Source organism: Chanodichthys erythropterus, chromosome 8 (assembly GCF_024489055.1).
Source record: "Chanodichthys erythropterus isolate Z2021 chromosome 8, ASM2448905v1, whole genome shotgun sequence".
NCBI lineage: Eukaryota > Metazoa > Chordata > Actinopteri > Cypriniformes > Xenocyprididae > Chanodichthys > Chanodichthys erythropterus.
In genome coordinates this window covers 1,822,699-1,842,927 of record NC_090228.1, presented here as the reverse complement: position 1 = coordinate 1,842,927, position 20,229 = coordinate 1,822,699, and the positions used below count along the sequence as shown (strand labels likewise).

The following is a 20,229-nucleotide window of genomic DNA, read 5'->3' as shown; positions in this document are numbered from 1 at the left end:
CTGGTGATGCCTTTGTGTTTTTACACCCACGACATTTGTTCCCCATGGTAAAACTCCTCATTCTGAGCAACTTTGCCTCTAGGACCACTGCTGTCCATCAAATCGTTCGTTAAATATTGGAGATTATTTCAAAAACCAACTTTGGTGAACTAGTCCTAGGTTTTTGGCTCAACCATGATAACTGTTAAAAAGCTTTAAAAACTATATATTTCCTATGGTAAATTGCCTGCATTTGCTGTAAATGGTCTTTTCCATCTATGATCGAGATGGTTACAGACTTGCTAAATAAAACTTTTTATGCATGTACTTCCTCAAAGCGCAGCTATATTTCATGCTATTATTTAATATGTCAGTCTTTACAGGGTGAAAACTGCTGGAAGACATCAGTAACTTTCTCATTTACAACCTTTGTGTTGTTGTTGTTAGAATTAGCTCGATTTCTACCATAAAATCACTGTATAAAGCATGTGTGCTGATGGATTTGAGGCTGTGTACATGGGCTGTTGGCAGGTGTTTGGGTTTTCTGGTGTGTTGCTGTTGGCCTGTTTTCAGACACAAGAATTTATTTATTTGTACCAGAGTAAAGCTGATTGTCAGTATGTGCACTGCTTGCAGCGTGGAAATAAACGCATTTACACCAGACAATCTTCTTAGCACAGCGACGACGTACGGTCAGAAAGTCGAGGCTAAATTCTGTTTTATGGATGGTCTCGCACATTACCGCTTCTCATTACCTCAGTATCACTTTACCGTAGTGTGTCGAGGGAAACTTCATTGAGTGGAGTTCACCGTGGAGTTTAATTTCACGCACCAGACAGAGAATATATTCTGTCTTCCTTTCATACTTTTATCCTTTCTTTCTCTCTGACTGACGGACAGACAGCGGTTGCTTTCTTTAGCTCTCTCTCTCTTCTCGTCCCTGGAATGACCTTGTATTAATGAGTGTGTGATCACGAGTCATTTGGGCTTTCAGCTCGCAGCAAATACACAAACAATCCCTCCCTCCACACACACACACACACATGCATTCAGTCTGTCGCTCTCACAGATACCATTAGCACGGCTCTGGTGGAAATAGAAAGATAAAGAGAGAGAGGAGGCTAAAAAGAAAAGCAAAGAGGGGAAAAAGGTGGAATTAAGAACAGAAACACCAAACTATTCCTCAGACTACAGGTACGTAACTTTAAACCTCCGTCTTAAAACTCCGGGCTGCTGTAATGCGAATTCATGACTTTTACACTCATTTAAAGCAAAACAAGGTCTCAGGAAGAGATTTTTCTTTTAAAAAAGCTTCACGCTCGAGCAAATGCCACCTCAGATCCAGCGTCTCTCTCTCGCTCTCTCGTTATTTCTGAAGTACGCCGGAGGATGAAAGGCTGAGATAACTGCTGTTTTTCTGCCGTTTGAGGCCTTCGTGCGCTCAGCGCCGGTGTGACACGCGACTTAACGGCGTCAGTCTGCTGTCAGGGTTTAAACCGCGAGAAATCTCTCCCTGTGTCGGGAATACTGAGGTCAGGAGGTGTTTGTGACCTCTCTGGTTGGCAGAATAAAAAAATAATGCAAGTCGAAGTGCTTCCGTGGAGAGAATGACTAAAAGTTATCGGCTGAATATGGATGGACATACAAAACTTATTTTGGCTGTAATCATTAAAAGCACAAGCTGTAATTAGCTTAACTGAATACATGACGTTAATTAAGCACATGCTGTAACATATTTTATTATACCTGTATATCTCTGTCATATGAACATTAATTTGACTCATCTCATAACAAAATACTGACTAAATTCTATTAAGAAACATTGAAAAATACATTTTCAAACATACATAATGTATAAATAAATTTAAATCGAATTAAATCTCAGGTGACATTTCGTCTCAAAACCAAAAGAAGTTTATATTTTGCATTAAGAAAATAAATGTTTAATAAATTAAAGTTTATTCTTATTCTGAATGTTGATTCTAATTAGATTTTAATTATTGTATATTTTGTATTACAGTAAAAACTGTATTAATGTTTTATATTTTAATTTCATTTTTAATTTGAAATATTATATATTGTTTATAATATATAACATACTTTTTACATAAAAATAATAACAGATTATTTGGAAATAATGTTATAATTCAAAAAAAATGTTGATGCACAAAATGCATTTTTGTATTACAGTAAAAAAACTATTAATGTTTTATATTCCAATTTTATTGATTTATATATATTGATTTTAATATATGTGATCTATTTTTTGATTATTTGGAAACATGTTTAATCGCCATTAAATATAATTGATGCTATAAAGGCATTTTCTTTATATTTAAGTTTATCGTTATTCTGAATGTTAATTTTCATTAGATTCTATTTAATGTATTATCGTTTTTAAATTGAAATATTAAACATTAAGTGTTGTTTTTAATATGTAATATAAAAAATACACAATGTTAATTTGGGAATATCTGAAAGTAATGTCAATGCAAAAAAAAACTCAATGAAACTTAGAAATATTTATTTTCTTTTATTGCAGAATATAATATCTTGATTTTGGTGTGAAATATGACATGTTCCATGAGATTCTCCTTTCAAAGTTTTCCGTGTTTTTTCTTTACATCTCGGATGGGATGATGTAAATGACATTGTTATTCAGGAAAGCGTGCATTTCCTGTTTAAACTTCAAAGAGTTTCCTTAGAAAAGCATTTTAACGGGTTTGCTGTGGTCCACCTTTTATCTGTCCGGCCCACATCTGTGTCTGTACATCCCCTCTGGGACGACAGGAGAGAGAGAGAGATCAAGTGAACGGAGCTAAACGAAGAGTGTTTTACCGTCCTTCTTATCAACATACATCTCATGCTCCTCCCTTCCTCACAGTGACAGGTGAAAACCTCTCTGGAAATCTCAGCAGCTTACGTGTGCTGTTTTCTACTGCCTTCTTCTGAAAGCACCTCGTGCGTGTGGGTGTATCGTCTACATTCAGACTTCCACGTTTAGGGCATGTGTGTGTGTGTGTTTTAGAGAGGCCGTTTTTTTCCCAGGGTGGTGTGTGAAGTGGGTCGTTCCTGACTGGAATGAGAATAAGCGGGGTGCCGTGCGACCCTGTGAGCTCTGAGCATCGGGCCTCAACGCCGCTGCTGTTGCCATAGTTATCGGTTAACCTATCAGAACGAGTCCTGCTCATTTGAACAGCCACCAGACGCCCGTCTCTCTTTTTCAGGCCTAGTTTAATGCAAGTTATGACTCATGTGGCCGTTCGCATAAAACGCATTTTTCCTTTCCACTGCTCTGCTTTTCCATTGTTTACCTGTGTAAACGTGCTAGACGAACCGGTTCAGAGATTTTTTTTTCCTGTTAAACACTAGATGCGACTCAGTGGAAAATACGCATGGTCTAGAGCAGCAGTTCTTAGCCTGGGGGTCGTGGAAAAATGTTTATTTTGAAAGTGTGTATAAAATATTCGCCTGATAGCAGACATGATATAACTCACAGAGAAGCTTATGAATGCCCATGCGGCGCACTTTACTTTCGCTTTCTAATTAGCGGCAATTATTATTCTTAATGAAAAACACAGCAACAAAACAGCACAAACTCACTTATATTAAACAGAGAACTTTTATTAACTAACTGAACTAAAAAAAAAATTATTAGGCCTACTATAAAAAATCAAAACGAAGGTGGGGGGCGGTGTCGCGGAGGGCAAGTGATGTAACAGGTGTTGCAGCTGAACACCGTGTAACTAACACTGACTATCTCAAGCCTAGTTGAAGATAGTTTGCGTCTATTCCTCTTCAGCCACGACTGGACTGCCTCACATCCTCTTTCCAAGCCCAACCATCCCATTGAGTGAGTAGTCCAAAACATTGTTGTTTTTATGTTAGAAATTATATCATATTAACACAGAGGAACATTATCATTGGAATCACTTTTAGAATGTTTTTCCAGCTGATTAACAATAAAAACATTGACAGCCAATCAAAATCCGTCCTGCTTTAAAGAGCTTGAGCAGTAAGTGTTTATAATAAAGAAAGCGTTATCGTGTGTTTGTGTGAACGCTAATATTGTTATCTTTATGGTTATCGTTCTTGATGTGAACGTCTGTCTTTAGTCAATATTATTTTATTTTGTAATGACAATATGCTGTGATTATGGAAGTTTGTTTCTGTCACCGAGTTTAATAAATAAACATAAATTTTATATAAAATAAATTTATATTAAAATAAAAATTTTTCTCAGAAGTTTCTGAGGGAAAAAAACACTTTAAAAAAAATATTTTTTATTATAAAATATTTTTTTATATCTCGTAATTCTGACTTTATAACTCGCAATTCTGACTTTATATCTCGTAATTCTGACTTTATAACCTGCAATTCTGACTTTATAACTTGCAATTCTGACTTTATATCTCGCAATCCTGACTTTATATCTCGCAATCCTGACTTTATAACTCGCAATTCTGACTTTATAACTTGCAATTCTGACTTTATATTTGGCAATTCTGACTTTATAACTCGCAATTCTGACTTTATAACTCGCAATTCTGACTTTATATTTGGCAATTCTGACTTTATAACTCGCAATTCTGACTTTATATTTGACAATTCTGACTTTATAACTCGCAATTCTGACTTTATATTTGGCAATTCTGACTTTATAACTCGCAATTCTGACTTTATAACTCGCAATTCTGACTATATCTCGCAATTCTGACTTTATATTTGGCAATTCTGACTTTATAACTCGCAATTCTGACTTTATATTTGGCAATTCTGACTTTATAACTCGCAATTCTGACTTTATATTTGGCAATTCTGACTTAATATCTCGCAATTCCAACTTTATAACTCACAATTCTGACTTTATATCATGTAATTGCGAGAAAAAAAAGTCAGAATTGTGAGCAATGACCTTTTTTATTTTTTATTCAGTGGCGGAAACAAGCTTCCATAGTTGATGGAGCTTAACCCGGAACATCTTTATGTTCAGCACATAGTGAGGCACTAATGAAAAAGATAGGGAAACTGCTCTGGGATCAGTCGACGTTGTCAGTGGAGATTAATCTCCTGTGAGTCTGGTTGGCTGTGTGGGAACTGGTGGTTATATACACATCCACGCACAAAAGCATGCTGGGTAGAAGTTCAGAGGGGGTTGTAGAATTTCTCTCTCTTCTGTTCGATTCTCTCTTTTCATTCGAGCAGTGTGAGGCCGCTTTCTCATACGTTGGGTCGCTAAGGTGCAGGAGGCTGACGGAGAATAACAGCCCTGCTTGTGTAAGGAACACACACACACACACAGAATTCAGATTCTCAGAAGGGTGTTCCATGGAAACACACACACACTCTCTGATCCCTTTCCACCAGGTTGGTGCTCGGGTGGGGAATATACGGACCGCTTTCTGAACTGACACACGATTCCATTGACATGATTGACCGAATGATGATGTAACTGACTGTGTTATGAAACAAGCACTGTTACACAAGTTTTATTCTTAGTTTTGAGTATAAAAGTGCTTTGAGTATTTTGAAATAGTCACCAAAGCTGTCGTACAAAAAGACAGTAAAAACACTGAAATATTATTATAATTTAAAACAGCTGTTTTCTATGTGAATATATTGTAAAGTGTAATTTATTCCTGTGATCAAAGCTGAATTTTCAGCATCATTACTCCAGTCTTCAGTCACATGAGCCTTCACTCTAAAAAATAAAACATTGGTTCAACAAAAAAAAATTAAGTTTTCCACTAGAATTTTTAACTTAAGCCAATTGGGAGAATTACATTAATTCAAAGCAATATTTTGAGTTGATCCAACATATTGTTTTAAGTAAGGTGGAGACGCTTTTTGGACACAATAAAACTGTATTTCTAAGTAACATGACCTTACCAAGCACCGCTTGTCACCGTGATGGTAACTCTCCAAAAACCCACATTAACACATTAACTCTTCTAAATTAGCATAACAAAACCCTAATTACTGCTAAATCTCCCTTACCATTAATATTGTGCAAAAAAACATTATATAACACTTAATTTTAGCATTTACTCTTCTTTTCAAGTGCCATGGGCAAAGCATGATGGGAAATATAAATCCCAGCCCAGTTAAAAGAAGTGTTCATACAACTCAAAACAATGAAACATGTTTACACATCATCAGAATGTATTTTACATTAACAGAACTTAAAATTAAATACATTTTTGATTACTTTTGAACATACACTCTAAAAAATGCTGGATTAAAAACAACCCAAGTTGGGTTGAAAATGGACAAACCCAGCAATTGGGTTGTTTTAACCCAGCGGTAGGGTTAAATATTTGCCCAACCTGCTGGGTAGTTTTATTTAACTTAACTATTGTTTAAAAATTACTGTATTGCTTAATTAAAATTAACCCAAAGTATGTTGGAAATGAACATTTATTAATGTTCAATGAATAATTATTAAACAATAAACATGTATTAAATTGCTCATTAATAAATGTATATTAATAAAATATTAAAGCTTATTAATAAACATTCACCTTTTGTCTATTATTGTTGTCTCTAATTGCATCTGGCTAGCCATATAGCAATTTTTAAATAATGGTTGGTTTAAATAAAACTACCCAGCAGGTTGGGCAAACATTTAACCCAACCGCTGGGTTAAAACAACCCAATCGCTGGGTTTGTCCATTTTCAACCCAACTTGGGTTGTTTTTAACCCAGCATTTTTTAGAGTGTAGGTGTTTTGGACCACCTTTGACCTATTTATTGTAATTCTTCATTTTTGTGTTTTAAATAATTATTAGCTTTTCATCTACTCACAAACCCCAGTGTGGATGCTAATACAGTTATCGTTATTGTTCTTGTTGTGAGTTTATCTTTCTAATGCTCATTGAGGTGTAGATCTGTGTCCACTCTAATGTTTTCGGTTTATCTGAGATGATCTTTCAGATTGATAGTTTGACAGATAAATGGAAGCAGGTCTTGCAGAACTAATGTTGTAGCAGGCTGCGGGTCATTTAGACCCAACGGTCCATTTTCAGTTATGGTGAAAGTCATTATGTGTTTTAATAATGTCTAAATGCCTGGTTCACTCTGTAAGCCTCCGATTGGCTGTTTTCTCCCCAGAGAGCGATAGAATGAGCGCTTTTGCTTGAAAATAATGATCAGTTAATCTGTGAAACTGCTTTTCCCAGCATGCACCCTGCGATTGGCTCACCCTGTTGTAAAGTACAAAGTGTCACGGGTGATTATTGATCTCTGGACATGATCAGATATGGGGTTGCACTGCATTTGTCTCACCTGGCTCACCCCGTCTCCCTTTCTCTCTCTCTTTCTGTTTGTCTGCGACTCCTTCCCAATCCCTGCGGGAGTGCTGGGTTGTTTGTGTTTGTCTAATGAAGTGAGATGATTGTCTCTCAGTATGAAGTCACCCGAGACTGAAAGAAAAGAAGCAGTGAAGTACATGGAGTGATTGACAGATTGAGTGACTCAATGGCTGTTAATGAACACACATCAATTCTGCTAAAAACACAGATACCAGGAGAAAATTATCAAAAAGTGAAAGGCCAGAAGCATCACTGTTTAAAACATTAACCTTTTGAGACACTGTTTATGAGAAACGATTGATGAAAGGAAGAGGGTCATGAATTGAGAAATCAACTTTTCCTTGAGCTTTTGATATATGAGGTTATTGTACTGTAAGAATATCCTGTACGTTTCAGAACTGAAATCTTCCTTTTAGTCTAATAAAAGCTTTTATTGAGTGAATGACTTGTCCTGGAATGTGCCTCAAAGGTAGGTGAAACTCCGCCTCCGCAGAAGAAATCAACGCCTACTTCATCATTGCAATGTTAAGAGCGATACAGGATTAAAATAACATTACCTTTCGAAGGATCCTAATGCTAGGAATATTGTTATTTATTTTCCACAATGTGAATGACACAGTTGAGCTTTATGTATTTGTATTCGGTACATTTCACTGTGGATTCTTTGGTAAATCAATCACATTTCGGCGCAGGCTTTGCAAACAGACTTTTACGATATGAGCTCGACAGTAATGCAACATGTCAGTAACTGTGTTCATTCTAATGCCTGATCTGATATTAATGATTCATGTACAGTCACATGTTCTTTGTCTGTGTGTCAGTAAATCAAACCAGTGACTAAACGCTCAACTTCACGTCAATCAAACAGTGACTGAGTTTTGGACTTGCGCCAAAACTCCCATTTTATTCAACGAATCTCGTAGATACGTCAAGTTTGCACTGTTAGTTATGATGAAAGCATTCGTTAGTGTGCAGAAATTGAGTTGCAATGACCACCGCTGTGTTCAACAACATGTCTGTGATCGACTACAATCTTCATCGCTGCAACCTTTCATGCCACAATCGAAATATAATGCCATAGATTTAAATGTAATGCTATAGTTAACCTTGAGAGTTGTAATAGTTAAAAATGCTAAAAGTTTTCGAGAGAGTAATACTGATCTATTTCATATGCAAAGATGTCAGCCAATCACAGCAGTGGGCGTTTACACTGAAGTCTCACACAGACACGCCCCTTAAAAAAGAGCGTTCAAACCATAGGGCTGAAATCGGGGTAGGAAAAATACCTTTTATTTCTAAATTATGACCATTTTTGATATAAAAATCATACTAACATTATAAGAGCACCCCAGGAAACATTATAAAACAACAAAACAACACAGTTCATGACCCCTTTAAAAGAGATCATTTAAAGAGGACCGATTATACCTTTTTACGGTCTTGATGTTGGCTCCACTAGAAAAGATTTATAATGTTTAAATGTTAAAAAATTATATTCCTCATATTCTCCATTGTTCAGCTCCTCTCTTCCCAGTCTGTCAGTAACGCTCTGTTTAGTTCCTGTCTCTATGAAGCCCCTCCTTCTGAAAAGCACAATGTGCTCTGATTGGTCGGCTGGAGCAGTGTGTTGTGCAGCGTGTTTGGGAAATGTCCCGCCCCTTACCATAACCGCCAGTTTTAACACACTACTAACTAACTCAACCAGGCCCCGCCCCTTTATTCTGCATATGTATTATTTAAATGAGGAGGCGTTTCAGGAAGTTCAGAGACACTGATATAGAGAAGAACTTCTGCTCAAACAGCAACATTACACAGTAAAGAGAGATGAACATGTTTTTGCAAAATAGGTCCTCTTTTTTTATGGGCTCAAGAGAGACTTAGTGAAGCCCTTAAAAAATGACCCATGAAAACAGTTTTAACAGAGTTTCTCCATCAGCTCAGAGACAAACAGCACTTACTAATAATAACACACTCTGGGCTGCGTCAGATCAGATCGATACTGTCTCTGTGTGCGAGTGTGTACCTGTTAACAGCTGGAGAGAGATGGAAAGTTTGTTCCAAATTGAATTATTAAAGATGATGTGATGTTGTTAATCACAGTAATGGAGACGGAGAGGCCATTTCAGGAACGTAACAAAAGCCCACGAGACCAAGAGAAACCGCTATTGATCTGCGGCGTGAGTCAATAACACAGAGAATGTTTTCATTTTCCCCGTGTAACGTCAGCCGTGGAAAAACTTTCATTTGTTCAGGTGAGATGTTGGATGTGTTTTGCTGGTGTTTGAGAACAAATCTGACAAATCTTTCTTAGCCTTGCTTTCCAGATCTCACGCCAACAATCATTCTAGAAATAAAATCAAATATGAATATTAGCTTAAAAACTTAAACTAAATGAAAATGTTGCCTTGGCAATAAACTGAAATAAGTTGAAGATTATTAACTGGAAATAAAAACTAAAACGGAAATAAAACTAAATTTAACCTAAATAGCAATAATACATTTAGTAAAAAAATTTATAAAATGACAAAAGCACTCTACGAAATTACTAAAATTAAACAAAAATTAACATGAAAAATAAAAAATATAAAAAAGCTAATTTAAAATATTAATAAAGCTAAAATAATACTGGTGTGAGTGACCATATGTAAAAATAAATAAATAATATTAAAGTAACTAAATAAAAAAAGATGAAAATAAATACATAAATAAATGAAAATTATGATTAAAATAAACAAAAGGAATAAAAATAAAGGAATAATAAAAAATAGATTAAAATAAATAATAAAAATATAAATAAATAAAATTGATTAAGATAAGTAAATAATGCAAAAAATGTTTAAAATAAAATGGATAAAAATAAATGAATAATGAAAAATAAGATTAAAATAATTAATATAAATATAAATGAATAAATTGATTAAAATAAATGAATAATTAAAAAATAGATTAAAATGAATAAAAAATAAATAAAATGGGTAAAAATAAATGAAGAATAAAAATATAAATACAAAAATTAAATTCATTAAAACAAATTAATAATAAGAAAATTATATTAAATTAAATAATAAAAATATAGATAAATAGAATGGAAAACATTAAAGGAATAATGAAAAATTAGACTAAAATAAATATTAAAAATATAAATAAAACTGATTTAAATAAATAATATAAATCATATTTAAATAATAAAAAAACCTATTTAAATATATGAATCACAGTGTGTGTGGGTGTACATGAGATCATTATGACGGTGGGTGGACGGACAGAGTGTTGTGTGTGCGCCATCTGTAATCTCAGCGCTAATAGGCTTCCGTACACTAATGGCCGGCGCAGTGGGCCAGAATAAGCGTTTAATAGGGGTGTTCTGGCCCGGCTGACTCACGCACACTCACTCTGGGCTTCAGAGCTCGTCGGGTGGGAGCGTAATGCACATCTAATCTTAAGAGCTTCTGTAGTGAACACAGATAATAATGGAGACGCTGCTCTAATGTTACGGCCCACATTTATTTTTTATTGTCTATGTCTTTTCGCACAAACCTCTCCGAGGCCCTCGAGTCATTACGGCTGTCAGCGTCAGACACCCAATTAAAGAGCCCGAGTACATGAGATAAGGGTCCGGCCAACACTCCGGGGAAATTATGGATTATACCCAATCAGTTTGTGTGCTGATTTAATGGGCTTTTATATCATCAATACCTGGAGCACGTAAACACGTTATGATTGATCGTTTGTGGCTAAAGGAAGAGGTCAGCCAAGTTTCTGTCATCATTTACTTGCCTTCATGTCTGCGGTGGAGATGTTTGGAGGAAGACATTTGGAGTTGCTCTTTTCCAGTTCAAAGTGGCCATCAAGCTCTAGAAAGATAATTAAATTAGAATAAAAAGTCCAGGGATGCAGGAGAGTGTTGGGGATCCATGGAAAAATTAGGAGAAAAATAGTGGTAATAATAATAATAATAATAATAATAATAATAAAGAAATAAAAACCATTCAAATGAACAAATACAAAAAATAATATAAAATAAATAAATAATGGACATTTTAAATATTTATGTATCAAATTTATTAAAATTAATAAATAAATAATATAATATATTGAAATAAATATATTTAATTATTTTAAAAAGTTATATTGGAATAGAAAAATAATAGAAAATAGAATGTTATAGAAACGAAATATTTTCCAAATAAAATAAATCATGAAAATATAAATAAATAATATTAAATAATATAATAATAAATGGATACTTTAAAATATTTAAGATTTATATATCAAATTGATTAAAATAATGTATTTAATTATTTAAAATATATATATTGGAATAAATAAATAATAATAAATAGAGTGTTATAGGAACTATGTATTTTTCAAAGAAAATAAATAATGAAAATATAAATAAATAATATTAAATAATATATAATATTAAAATAATAAAAAATATTAAACTAAATAAAAAAAGATTTATATAAATAAATAAATGAAGAAAAAACTTGATTTAAAACAGACAAATAAATAAATGATAAAAAATAGATTAAAATAAATAAATAAATGGTTAATTTAAAATATTTATATTTATACATCAAATGTATTAAAATAAAAAATTATAAATTATATGTAATTATTTTAAAAAGTTATTTTAGAACAAATAACTAATAAAAAAAAAATCCAATGTTGTAGAAACTAAATATTTTCCAAATAATATCTTACACATTTATAATATTATTTTTTGGATGGCGTCCCTTGCATGAGGATGATCATATATGGGGTTCTGTGGCATATAAAAGATTGAAAACCTTGTTCAATCCATATTCCAAGTCTTCTGAAGTCATACAAGATTAAAACTCCAGAACATTAGCAAAGATTTTAGCAAATAATGACTTCTAATGAGCATTCCTTCCACAAAGTGATTGCTTGAAAGACGTGTGGTGCATGGGTCATATGGACAACTTTCATTTCGTTTACTTGTAAATATTCTCCATGTGGGTTCCACAGAAGAAAGAAAGTCAGGTTTGGAAGGACACAAGGGTGAGAAATTATGACAGAACTGTCCCTTTAAAATGGGTCTTCACGTCTCTATTAATAAGTCTTGGTTTTAAAAAGTGGTGAGACGGATGGTATCGCTAATCTGAAAGATTATAAGATCTCATCCTCTCATCGGGATTAAAGTCGAGCTGTGTTGGCTGATATCTCCCCAAACAGACGCCGGCATTTGTCAACCGAGGAAGAGGAGTGCTTTTGGAAAGCTAATCGGGGACGCGTCCACCTACAAAACATAACTGTAGTCGTTCACAAACAAACGCAGGTCTGTAAATAAAGCTCAGGAGCCTCATAAGCACACAAGATGAAACACAGTGGCCAGGAGTTCGGGTCAGCAGCGCCTCCCACGGTTACGCCCGCTTTCTCTGCGCACCTCTCTCCGTTTTTAGAGTTCTAACATACAGCTGAAGTTAGAAGAACCTGCTGTGGGATAAAAACAATGACCTCGGCTTCACTGTGAGTGTGTTTGTGTGCGTTCAAAGCCCGCTGCCCCACAGAGAGGGATGTTCTTTAAAGAGCCCACCCACTCTTTCTCTGCCTTTATGTCGCTCGCTTTCTTCTTCACACTATCTCCAAGTGCTGACCAAAAATAACGCAACTCCTCCGTTAATTCATAGCTGACTGTGAGAGTCCACCATCCTAAACAGCAGCAGGATATAAAACGAACAAAATGAAACTACTACCATGGTTTTTGGACAAGCACCTCGACTCAAAGTTCAATGCAAAAGATGAACATGACGGCACATGCTAGTGGATGAGTTGAATCAACTCCACAGCAACTACATAAATTTATCCACTAACCATTCAGAAACATCCAGTTTCATTCTAAAAGTTGTAACTTCTTCCTGAGTCTCTCCATCAGTGTCGACTCCGGTTTGAACAATGTAAGGCTGAACACCGTTACTGACAATCCTCATTTTGGCTGCGTGAGATTCTCCAGCTTTGTTGTTTTTGGGCTGTTAAAGCTCCGCCCTCTTCTGGAAAGGGGGCCGGGAGCAGCAGCTCATTTGCATTTAAAGGGACACACACAAAAAACAGTGTGTTTTTGCTCACACCCAAATAGGGGCAAATTTGACAAGCTTTAATAAATGATCTGTGGGGTATTTTGAGCTGAAACTTCACAGACACATTATGGAAACACCAGACACTTATATTACATCTTGTGAAAGGGGCATAATAGGTCCCCTTTAACATATAGTGTGTATATATATATATATATATATATATATATATATATTGCCAAAAGTTTTGGGACGCCTGCCTTTACGTGCACATGAACTTCAATGACGTCCCATTCTTAATCCGTAGGGTTTAATATGGAGTTGGCCCACCCTTTGCAGCTTTAACAGCTTCAACTCTTCTGGGAAGGCTTTCCACAAGGTTTAGGAGTGTGTTTATGGGAATTTTTGACCATTCTTCTAGAAGCGCATTTGTGAGGTCAGGCAGTGATGTTGGCGAGAAGGCCTGGCCCACAGTCTCCGCTCTAATTCATCCCAAAGGTGTCGGGTTGAGGTCAGGACTCTGTGCAGGTCAGTCAAGTTCCTTCACACCAGACTCGCTCATCCATGTCTTGGACCTTCTATCCATGTCTTGGGCCACGTCTATGGACTTTGCTTTGTGCACTGGTGCGCAGTCATGTTGGAGCAGGTAGGGGCCATCCCCAAAGTGTTCCCACAAAGTTGGGAGCATGAAATTGTCCAAAATGTTTTGGTATGCTGAAGCATTAAGAGTTCCTTTCACTGGAACTAAGGGTTCAAGCCCAACCTCTGAAAAACAACCTCACACCATAATCCGCCTCCACCAAACTTTACACTTGGCACAATGCAGTCAGGCAAGTACCGTTCTCCTGGCAACCGCCAAACCCAGATTCGTCCATCAGAGAAGCGTGATTGGTCACTCCAGAGAACACATCTCCACTGCTCTAGAGTCCAGTGACGGCGTGCTTAACTCCACTACATCCGACGCTTTGCATTGCACTTGGTGATGTAAGGCTTGGATGCAGCTGGAAACCCATTCCATGAAGCTCTCTACACACTGTTCTTGAGCTAATCTGAAGGCCACGCGACGGTCTGTAGCTATTGACTCTGCAGAAAGTTGGTGACTTCTGCGCACTGTGAGCCTCAGCATGAGCTGACCCCGCTCTGTGATTTTAAGTGATCTACTACTGCGTGGCTGAGTTGCTGTTGTTCCCAATTGCTTCCACTTTGTTATGACACCACTAACAGTTGACCGTGGAATATTTAGTAGTGAGGAAATTTCATGAATGGACTTATTGCACAGGTGGCAACCTAACACGGTACCACACTTGAATTCACTGAGCTCCTGAGAGCGACTCATTCTTTCAAAAATGTTTGTAGAAGCAGATTTTATACACTTGTGGCCATGGAAGTGATTGGAACACCTGAATTCAATGATTTAGAGGGGTGTCCTAATACTTTTGACAATATAGTGTGTGTGTGTGTGTATATATATATATATATATATATATATATATATATATATATATACATGCCTTTTTGTGTGTGTTTGTTTGTGAGAGAGGGTGTGTGTGGTTCTGGTAAATCCTACATTATGCGGACAAAATGTCCTCACAAAGATGGTAATAGGACAGAGAGAGAGAGTGTGTGTGTGTGTGTGTGTGTATGTATGTGTGTGTGTGTGTGTGTGTGTGTGTGTGTGTGAGAGAGAGAGAGTGTGTGTGTGTGTGTGTGTGTGTGTGTGTGTGTGTGTAGGCAAGAGGGTGATCAGAGCTGTCAGCAGCAGTCTGACAAGCTGAATAAACATTAACAAGGACAGCCTTTCTCATCTGAATTTCAGAAATTGCAATTCTCTCATACTTTTTTCTTTCTTAGTGGGGTTTGTGATGAACGTTGGTCTTAAGCCGACTGTTTCTGCTTGATTTAAGAAGACTGTCTGAGAGGCCTCATGGTTTTAGTTTTAAAACCCTGCCCTTCAGCATTGCTATGGATATATAGTATGTTAAAAATGGACAGAAGATTCTTTCTGCTGCCTTTGGGGATTTATTACGCCTGCAGAGGGTGCTGTGCCATCAACATGCCAGCTGTTAAAACACTAGAAGCATGAATATAGCTGTGCAAAATTATCATTAATACACCAAATTTTGTGACATCATCACAAAATTTGTGATGATGTAGTGCAGGTGTGTCCAGACTCGGTCCTGGAGGGCAGGTCCTGCAGAGTTTTGCTCCAACCATCTCCAAAACACCTGCCTGTAAGTTTCTAGTATGCCTAGTTAGACCTTGATTGGCTGGTTCAGGTGTGTTTAATTAGGGTTGGAGCTAAACCCTGCAGGACAGTGGCACTCCAGGACCGAGTTTGGACACCCCTGGTGTAATGAATGAGTGAATGGTTGTTCAGTGATTTCAGATTTAACACATGAAACACTGCAGTACAGCTGGAGTAAACGCTGATCAGCACAGGTGTTCTCTAGTACAGGTGTGAATACTCTCTAATCCAAGTGTAATCTTTGAGTTAAAACAGGTGTAAATACTGATCTAGTGCAGGTGTGCGCGGTCTCTGAGCTCAACTAATTTGGCCTTGTGTTTGCAAGTTTACTTCTCGCTTTGTTCTCTATTAACTGATAAACACCATGGGGATGGGCATGAATCATTTTATATAACCAGGATAAAACTTTAAAACGCCCCGATGGAGCCTGTGTTTTAAGGATGAAGAGGTGAGGGGATGTGGGTGGGGGTGTTAATGATGGAGCCGTTGCTCTATTTTGGAAGTAATTGCTTTGTTCACGCACCTGCTTCCAAATGCACCATCTGTCATCAGCCCGAGAAAAACTCACAAGACAATCCAATATGTAACGTCTGAGAATCGTTATCTGGGATGCGGAGACGGTAAAGAAATCACTGCTAAAGGATGTTATTTAAATCAAAGAGAAGTTTTCATTGTGTTGGTGTCAGTAGATGAAAACAAAAGTACTTCCTGTTGTTCTTAAATATAGTATGTGACACAGGATGCATTATGCAACAATAATTGTTCTATTCTACATTGAACAGCATGCATACTGCATACTGCAAAAAACAACAACTTAAGAGCTAGCGACCACCTAGAACACTACAGCAACTACATAGCAATGCCCTAAAGGATTTTATTTAGATTAAAGAGAAGTGTTTATTGTGTGTTGGTGTCATTATAAAAACAAAAGTACTGTGAAGAAAGATGCATTATGTTCTAAACTATAACATTCTACATTATTCTCACATATTTATTTGTATAGTGCTTTTCACAATACATATTGTGATAAAATATACAACAGAGTATCATCAGCATAACAGCAGAAACTAATTCCATGTTTCCTAATGATATTACCAAGTGGCAGCAAACATATTGAAAATAGCAGAGGGCCTAACACAGACCCTTGAGGCACTCCACAATTTACTGATGTTACTTGGATAATTCCCTGTTTAAATAAACAAAATGCTAACAGTCTGATAGGTGTGAACTAAGCCGCCTTAATGCCTGTCCCTGAACACCAGTGTGAATTTGTAGTCGATCTAAACGTATTTCATGATCTATAGTGTCTCTATTTAGTGCACTATGTACCATTCACCATGTAGAAAATAGTAAATGTCTGAACAAGTGACAGATTTTAGCCGCAGCTTCAGCGTCTATTTATAATGTAGGGGGCGGGGCTTCAGATTCTACTGAGCATTTGATTGGACAGAAAATCTGATGAGAATCTGAAGTGCAGCATGATGTCATCAAAATCATTGATCCATATTGGCGGAAGTGAGAGACCATTAGTTTTGAACACTTTTATCTTCTAAATACGAATTTTGTCATTGTTTTCAAACCAAAAAACTTCAATTTTGATATCATGGGGACTTGGAAGGCCTTCACATATCAGTTTTTCACTTTAGCTGTAAAACACTGCAATTGTTCTTGTTCTTATTCATATACAGTGTGTTGTTGAAACACGTCCTGTGTGTTTCAGCCGATCATCTTTGGTAATGCTTTCTGGAATATTCTGAAAGATGTTTTCAGCATGTGTGTACTTATTCTCCGTCCCCTGAGCTGAACTTTTCTCTGGAGTGAAATTCATGGAAAGACACGAATGTCAAAAAGTCGATTTGCAACACATCCCATTTATTTTCCATTTGAGAGGGTTTTGCTGGCTATAAGCTCAGTGTGTGTGTGTGTGTGTGTCTGTATAAATGTGTGTGAAAGTGATTTGGGATTACAGGTGCCTGGCAGTTTTATCGGAGACCCGGCGGCTTTATCCGGGGCAGTTCCATCTGTCTGAGTGTATGTAAGTCTCCAGGCTTAGTGTCGCTCTGCGTGGGTTTCTCTCTCATGAATCTGATTGTTTGATTTGTGTCTTGTGGCTTGTGTTTACTGAGATCAGAAGCCTCAGAGACGCTCTGACCTGTAATATTAACGGCACAGCAAAACAGGGGAGTATCGTCTGGATTCATTAGTGGTGACTGTGTGCTGCATACAGGTCAGGGATTTGAGCACACTCTTAACCGTAAGTGTTAAAGTTGAGTGTGTATGATTCCTCAAATCGTGTGTGTTGTTGAGGAGAGTTGTGCTGATACTTTACTAAGTGATCAGATGCACTGTTATCCTGCCCAAATGCCTAGAAACTGCCTAGAACACCTTAGCAACCATGTAACAATGCCCTAGCGACCCACTAGAACTTCTTAGCTACCCCACAAAAATACCATAGTGACCACTTAACACCTTAGCAACCACATAACAATGCCCTAGTGACCCACTAGAATTCCTTAGCAACCACACAGAAATGCCATAGCGACCACCTAACACTGGCAAGCACATAGTAATGCCTTAGCAACCAACTATAACTCTTTAGTAACCACATAGCAATGCTCTAGCAACCAACTAGAACTCAATCACATTGTAATGCCAAATTGATCACCTAGAACACCTTAAAATCTTCATAGTAATGCCCTAGCAACCACTTAGAACACTATGGGAACCACATAGCAATGCCCTAGCAACCAACTAGATCTCAACCTCATTATAATGCCAAACTGACCACCTAGAACACCTTAGTGACTTCATAGTAATGCCCTAGCAACTGACTAGAACACTATAGTAACCACATAGTAATGTCCTAACAAACAACTAGAACACATTGACAACCAAATAGCAATGCCCTAACAACTAAATTGACCTCAACCACATTGTAATGGCATATTGAACACCTAGAACACCTCAGCGACTTCATAGTAATGCCCTAGAAACCAATTAGAACTCCTAAACAACCACTTGTCAATGTCTTAGAAATCAACTAGAACACCTTAGCAACCACATAGTAATGCCCTAGCAACTAAGTAGAACACCTTAGCAACACCCTGGCAACCACCACCAACATGCTAGCATCATAACGGTGACTTTTGCACAGGCAAATACACAAATTTTCTCCAGTAAATCTAGTTTATTGAGTTCAGGCCTCATCTGAGCACTGTATTGTGATAATATCAGTCGTCTGAGGAAGAATAAACTGTTGAGCATCATTATAGTAATTCACAGAGAATGAAATGATGAAATCTTTAGTTATGAATTTTGTTGTTGATTGTCATGTTCATGTCGGTATGATTGATGTCAAAGCAGCTGTCCTGTGTCTGTCTGTGATACTGTGAGAGTCATTTATTATTTATAGTGTATTTATAGATTCACACCAAACTGAATTTCAGCCCATAAACAGTAAATCTCACAGCAGCTCGTAGCGCATCTGTGATTCGTATACTTATATATGTCACTAAATAAAGCAGCTGAATGCGAGCAGAAATTCACACGCACAATGTTGTGATATGCGCTGTCAATTTTCTTATTCTCTAAAAGATGACCTGTTGACAGTTTCTTCTGTTAACAGCAGAAAGAACTCTGTAAACACAAGTTTTTCAGTGTAGTTTGTAGAGAAGCGTTCTAGCATACACAGCCTTCAAGTTATGTCAGAATGATTTTTTTATGAGATGAGCACACATGTAATTACCAGTGTGTTTTCTTTGAGTACAGAAAGGGTTGCCAGGTTTTCACAACAAAACCCGCCCAATTGCCACTCAAAACTACTACAAAACTAGCCCAATTCAGGGGGTTTTGAATTTATCAAAACCTCGAAGCAGATATGAAACACCACATACGTGGATGCTCCCAAGTATAAAGTGTTTTCCTTGCCATAAATGCTTAGATATCATGCATATGTCTCTTTTGATTAAAAAATAATGGCTAGTGCAGAGGCTGGGATATATGTAAACCTACCTAAATCTATTGCCATGATTTTTAGAATGACTTATTGCAAGAGGAAAAAAAGACGTTTTAGTCTCATAACATCAGTTAAAGGATTAGTTCACTTTCAAATAAAATTTTCTTGTTAATTTACTCACCCCCATGTCATCCAAGATGTCTTTCTTTCATCAGTCGAAACGAAATGAAGGTTTTTGATGAAAACATTCCAGGATTATTCTCCTTATAATGGACGTAAATGGACTCCAAACGGTTGAAGGTCAAAATTACAGTTTTAGTGCAGCTTCAAAGACCTTTAAATGATACCAGATGAGGAATAAGAGTCTTATCTAGAGAAACCATCGGCCATTTTCCGAAAAAAATATAAATGTATATGCTTTATAAACACAAATGATCACCTTGCAAGTACTTCCGCCAAAACCGCACTTTCCTATTCTTCAAAAAGCTTACGCTGTATGTTCTACATATGGAACGAACGCAGCGCCAGTCCATAAGACTCTTATTCCTCGTCTGGTATCGTTTAAAGCCCTTTGAAGCTGCACTGAAACTGTAATTTTGACCTTCAACTGTTTGGAGTCCATTGAAGTCCACTATATGGAGAAAATCCTGGAATGTTTTCTGGACAAGTAACATTTTGTTACTTTCTATAATTCAATAACTT

General features: G+C 36.7%; 1 protein-coding gene across 2 annotated transcripts in view; it reads left to right on the top strand.

The window, feature by feature from the left end:
- The window catches only part of ptn (pleiotrophin), a 46,127-nt gene that overhangs the window by 9,466 nt on the left and 16,432 nt on the right, over positions 1 to 20,229 (top strand). Inside the window, exon 1 of one of the 2 annotated variants that reach the window (XM_067391371.1) lies at positions 1,028 to 1,173. The exons of the other annotated variant lie outside the window; for it this stretch is intronic. The gene's annotated coding sequence lies outside the window, so the exon portion shown is untranslated. Of the gene's footprint in view, positions 1 to 1,027; positions 1,174 to 20,229 lie in introns of those variants that run through there. 2 annotated transcript variants of the gene reach the window in all.